This window comes from Siphateles boraxobius, unplaced genomic scaffold (assembly GCF_051911475.1).
Source record: "Siphateles boraxobius isolate OS27281-9 unplaced genomic scaffold, OSU_SipBor_1 89, whole genome shotgun sequence".
In the NCBI taxonomy this organism is placed as follows: domain Eukaryota; kingdom Metazoa; phylum Chordata; class Actinopteri; order Cypriniformes; family Leuciscidae; genus Siphateles; species Siphateles boraxobius.
In genome coordinates, this window is record NW_027509218.1 from 550,381 (window position 1) to 556,908 (window position 6,528).

Consider the following 6,528-nt stretch of genomic DNA (forward strand, 5'->3'; position numbering starts at 1 on the left):
AATGAAATAGAAAGCTGCGCTTACATTCAAACATGTAAACACAACACTGACGTCTTCACTTCCAAGTCACGAAGCTGTCAATCAAAAACTCAGTAGCCAATGAGAACACACTGCTACTAGCCCCGCCCCCACGAGAGATATGTGTCAGAACTGCGAACGAAAACTCTGTTAAACGAAAACTTCAGAAGCGTAACTGAAAACTCTGGAAGCGCATTTGTAAGTTCAGATCAGCAAACGAAATATGAGAAATAGTTAGCAAAACATGCCGTGTATTAAGAACGAAGTAAAAAAATGTGCCCGCGATTTATTCTTTTTCAGTTTCAAAGATATTTTTTTCAGTTTCAATTTATATTTTCATCAGTTTCTTGAAAAGTTACGTTCATTATTATTGGCACAAAAGTAATTCCATAATAATGAATGCACACAATTTTGAAAGCATATTCCAATATTTAATGTCAAACTGTTTAAAACAAATGTAGTGCCAAAACTGCTGCACAACTGTATAAATATCAGTTAATTACATACAAAAATAGCCAGATACAGAGGCAATCTATTACAGTTACACATACAGTAACGTTAAAAAAAATCGCTATGAAGTAAGAATATTTTTTTACAAACCAAGAGATGAGATTCAACTTTGTTATGTGAAAATATATTTGTTTCTTCCTCCCTTTAAAGAACAAATAGGCAGAAACTTAAGCACAACATTTTACATTCTCTTTAGTTTTATATCCTTGTGATTATTGTTCACTTTTATTAAATGAAACTAAATGAAAGGAAACTTAAAATAGTTAATGATTATAAATGTCAGCAAGAAAATGCTTCTATAAAATACATTCACGGGTATATTACATTTACATTAACCAGGCAGTGATATAATGATACCATAGATGTAGTTATGGTGGATATTTACTATAGTAACCACTGTAATAAATGGTTTAATGAAGCTAAATGCAAGACATTAAGTCCATCTACATGTAAAGGTAACAAACTCACAGAATAATATCCAGTTGTCAAGTGTGTCATTTCTGCAATACTCTTTCAGCACCAAACAGAATTCCATAAATATTGCTTGTTTTCAAAAGGTTTTCCTGAACACTCTCAGTATCTTCAATTGTTCAGACAAACACCTGCTATATACACTTGCAGAAATATACGTTTGACTATTGCATCATGAAATCGCTGCATGACTAGAACTAATGGATGTCAATGAATATGTCCTTTACCAAAATCCCTGATGAGCATTGGCGCTTATTTGATAAAGGCAATAGGGAGACATCAAGTACACATCCTACGCATGCCCAAACAACACCACCCAAAGACAGTAATGAAGTGGACACCACCAGGAGGATCAGGAGACAGGGAAGACCAAGGAAGACATGGAGACAGATGTTTCACGAACAGCTGAAGAATGTCAGTGTCCCATGGGAAGATGTGGAGAACTAGTCCACGGATCGAATACGTTGGAGGACACTTGTTGAACAGGACTTGGTGATGATGATGTGAGGTTATCCATAACTGTGGGATATTTTTCTGTAAAGAGGTTGGATAATTAAATGTTAAATGCATTCATGTAATAAGTTTACTGATATGTGGGCATGATTAAACGTATGTCATTAATAGCAAGCAATAAGCATATGAATTTTTGTTTAAAAATAACACGATTTACATGCAAACGGGAAAGTTATCAGTGGTGTAACTGATCTGATCATGACACAATAATCGAGTATCTCATGTCGTGTGACAAGTCAGATTAGCTTTTCCACTCTTGCAAACAGAGGAAAGTTATGAGGTGTGGAGACATCATGTATCATTAGAACATGAACAGACAGGGTCCAATTTGTAATAATTTTAAATAATACAATGCAATTAATATAAACTTTCTCACAGTGTGTGGGGCATCCGACTACTTTCCAAGAAGGGGTGCAACTGATTTGCAAATATCGCGATAAATATGTACAGGAATTGAGGCAGTAGCCAATGACAGCTGGAGGAGTAAAAGCAGCAGGATTATGTAGGAGTATATAAATATGTACGAGCATCGTATGAATCTGAGAACTTGTTAAGTCTTGTGAATTATTAAGACTTAGAGACTATGTTTGTACCGATTGGGCTACGGGTTTTATAAGAAAGGGTTTAAGAAACAACAAATGCTTGATAAAATGTTTGATTACAGGTTAAAACCAACACATACATACCATTGTGAATATTTGCCTTTGTAGCTTTTCGTCTCCCGTTTACTTCTCCTCAAACAATAATGAGCTGACTGAGTCCGAAAGGCCCTTTTGGTCTTTTCAGCTGAAAAAAGAGAAAATAAAATATCATTATGTATAATATATAGGATTATTTAAAGGAAAAATTACAGATTTACCTTACAATTCTGGGATTTTAAATTATTAGGCATTAAAGCATGGTAAGTGTTGTGGTTTCTATGCATTTATAACAAATACTACTTTAAAACTACCAATACTGAGGTAAAAGCATGGTAAGTTTTGTGGTAACTGTCCTTTTACTATACTACACCTATCACGGTATCACAGTAAAACTAAGGTTACTGTGGTAAAAGCATGTTAAGTGTTGTGGTTACTGTACATTTACAACAAATGACACATTAAAACTGCAAATACTGTGGTAAAAGCATGGTAAGTGTTGTGGTTACTGTACATTTACAACAAATGACACATTAAAACTGCAAATACTGTGGTAAAAGCATGGTAAGTGTTGAGGTTACTGTACATTTTCAACAAATGAAACATTAAAACTGCAAATACTGTGGTAAAAGCATGGTAAGTGTTGTGGTTACTGTACATTTACAACAAATGACACATTAAAACTGCAAATACTGTGGTAAAAGCATGGTAAGTTTTGTGGTTACTTTCCTTTACTATAAGTTATCTATAACAGTAAAACTAAGGTTACTGTGGTAAGAGCATGGTAAGTGTTGTTTTTACTGTGCTTCTACTACAAATACCACGTTGGAACTAATTGTACTACTTTGAACCTGATATGAATATATCATATTATATGATTAACTGATTGAAGGTGTAGGCCTATATAGCACGTCACGTGACAGACAGTGTTTAATCACGTTAGTTTAGTAATGTGTTTTGAATTAGAAACCAATGAAACGCAAAGCCGCCGTGGAGATGACAGATATAATGCAGTGACTGAACATGAGAGAGCTACTTTGATTAATATCGACAAACAGAAAATATATTATAACAAACATTATTTGGACAGCGTATTTACGACTACTTACCAACATCTGGCACGCGTGACCTGATGCCAAATATCGCGATGAGACTTCTTCAGCGCTATTTCCTACTGATAAAATTCGCGTCTGTTATTCACGCCACAGGTTTATTTATTTTTTTATTTTTTTATTTTTTATTATGCTTGCAAACAATACAGAGATGACAAACATGCTATACAATTTTGTATCAGAATTACAAAAATGACAATACAAAATACAATAATATGTACAATGTCATCTGAACATACAAAATATCAGTGCTAAAACCATAGACTGTAAAAAGGCTAAAACAAATAAAACTAAGGAGGAATGAAGAAGGAAAAAAAAATAATAAAAAAATAAATAAATAATAATCATGAGGGTTAGATATCTTTAGGCTTGTTCGACTTGAACCGGCGCTGCACAGACCGATCGGTTGATGACATCAAAGTACCGCGAGAGCGATTAGAGAGCAGACGGCTCCTTATGCTTTTGAATCGCTCTCGCGGTACTTTGATGTCATCAACCGATCGGTCTGCGCAGCGCCGGTTCAAGTCGAACAAGCCTTAAATATATCAATTCACGCCACAGGTTTCCCATTGAAAGGGAGTTCCTAATGCGTCATAGAGTGTCATAGAGTCTGCCACGTGACGCCTCGGGCGCTTGACCATGCTTTAGCTGTTGACGCTTTGGGAGTGAGAATGTTTTTTTATTTTTTATGAATTTATTTATTTGTATTATTATTATTATTATTATTATTATTATTAATAATATTATTATAATTATTATTATTATTAGTTAATACTTTTACCATTCCAAATACAATCACAAACAAAGAATAAAAAATGCGTGTAGTCAGTACACGCCAAAAAGACAAAAGCAGAGAGCAGAATAAATAAAGCAGACAGATATATAACTACTATAACTAGCATAAATTATTCACTTTGAAATATTGAAAATTCTGCACAAAAAAAAAAATAATAATAAATAAAAAAATCCCCGGAAATGGATTGTTTAGAATTAAACTGTAAAAACAATCCCCCGACTTTTAATGAGCAAGCGTGTAATATTAGATGTAGTAACAACATTCGCCCCCATTAGAGATAATGAGTTATGTTTCTGTAAAACAACAAAACAAAAAAACGAATAGGCTACATGCCACTTCGGCACCTGCACGAGATGAAATCGTGATTCTTCGTACGAATTGAAGGGGCGGAACGATGACGTTGCCTATAATACATTTCTACGTGCAATGCATACGCACTTTCCATCAATAGAAGTTTAACGGGAGGATTTTGCGTACCATATGAACGCAAAATGTGACTTTGGCGTGTAAATACTACGCCAAATGAAAATGAAAACTCGTGGTATAGATACGCAATAGTAAGAGACTGGGTTGCCATATCGGGGCCGTTTGAACTTTTTTTCTGGTCAAAAAGGCTCCTCAAAAAGTTCAAAAGAGCTTCATATCCTTCTTATGGGCTCTTTCTGATGTTAAAAGTCAAGTCCGCCAGACAGTAGCCCATATCGGGGCCGTTTGAACTTTTTTATCTGGTCAAAAAATGCTCCTCAAAAGCTTCAAAAGAGATTTGTATCCTTCTTATGGGCTCTTCCTGATGTTAAAAGTCAAGTCTGGCAGACAGTAGCCCATTTCGGGGCAGTTTGAACTATTTTTCTGGTCAAAAAGGCTCCTCAAAAGGTTCAAAAATGCTTTGTATCCTTCTTATGGGCTCTTTCTGATGTTCAAAGTCAAGTCCGCCAGAGAGTAGCCGATATCGGGGCCGTTTGAACTTTTTTATCTGGTCAAAAAATGCTCCTAAAAAGGTTCAAAGGAGATTTGTATCCTTCTTATGGGCTCTTTCTGATGTTAAAAGTCGTCCACCAGACAGTAGACCATATCCGGGCCGTTTGACCTTTTTTACTGGTCAAAAAGGCTCCCCTAAAAGGTTCAAATAAGCTTTGTATCCTTCTTATGGGCTCTGTCTGATGTTAAAAGTGAAGTCTGCCGGAAAGTAAGCCCATATCGGGCAGTTTGAAATTTTTTTCTGGTCGAAAAGGCTCCTCATAAGGTTCAAAAGAGCTTGGTATCCTTCTTATGTCTCTTTCTGATGTTAATAGTCGAGTCTGCCAGACAGTGGGCCATATCGAACCGTTTGAACTTTTTCTGGTCAAAAATAATCCTCAAAAGTTTCAAAACAGCTTGCTATTCTTCTTATGGGCCCTTTCTGATGTTAAAAGTCAAGTCCGCCAGACAGCAGCCCATTTCGGGGCCGTTTGAACTTTTTTTCTGCTCAAAAAGGCTTCTTAAAAGGTTCAAAAGAGCTTCGTATCCTGCTTATGGGCTCTTTCTGATGTTAAAAGTCAAGTCTGCCAGACAGTAGCCCATATCGGGGCCGTTTGAACTTTTTTTTTTGGTCATAAAGGCTCCTCAAAAGGTGCAAAAGAGCTTGGTATCCTTCTTATGGGCTCTTTCTGATGTTAAAAGTCAATTTCGCCAGACAGTAGCCCATATCGGGGCCTTTTGAACTTTTTTTCTGGTCAAAAAGGCTCCTCAAAAAGTTCAAAAGAGCTTCATATTCTTCTTATGGGCTCTTTCTGATGTTAAAAGTCAAGTTCGACAGACAGCAGCCCATATCGGGCCGTTTGAACTTGTTTTCTGGTCAAAAAGGCTCCTCAGAAGGTTCAAAGGAGCTTCGTATCCTTCTTATGGGCTCTTTTTGATTTTAAAATTCAAGTCTGCCAGACAATAGCCCATATCGGGTCCGTTTGAACTTTTTTTCTGGTCAAAAAGGCTTCACAAAAGGTTCAAAAGAGCTTTGTATCCTTCTTATGGGCTCTTTCTGATGTTAAAAGTCAAGTCCGCCAGAGAGTAGCCACAGTAGCCCATATGGGGGCCATTTGAACTTTTTTTTCTGGTCAAAAATGTTCCTCAAAAGGTTCAAAAGAGCTTCATATGATTCTTATGGGCTCTTTCTGATGTTAAAAGTCAAGTCCGACAGACAGCAGCCCATATCGGGGCCGTTTGAACTTTTTTCTGGTCAAAAAATAATCGTCAAAAGGTTCAAAAGAGCTTGCTATTGTTCTTATGGGCTCTTTCTGATGTTAAAAGTTAAGTCCGCCAGACAGTAGCCCATATCGGGGCTGTTTGAACTTTTTTTCTGGTCAAAAAGGCTTCTCAAAAGGTTCAAAAGAGCTTCGTATCCTTCTTATGGGCTCTTTCTGATGTTAAAAGTCAATTTCGCCAGACAGTAGCCCATATCGGGGCCTTTTGAACTTTTTTTCTGGTCAAAAAGGCT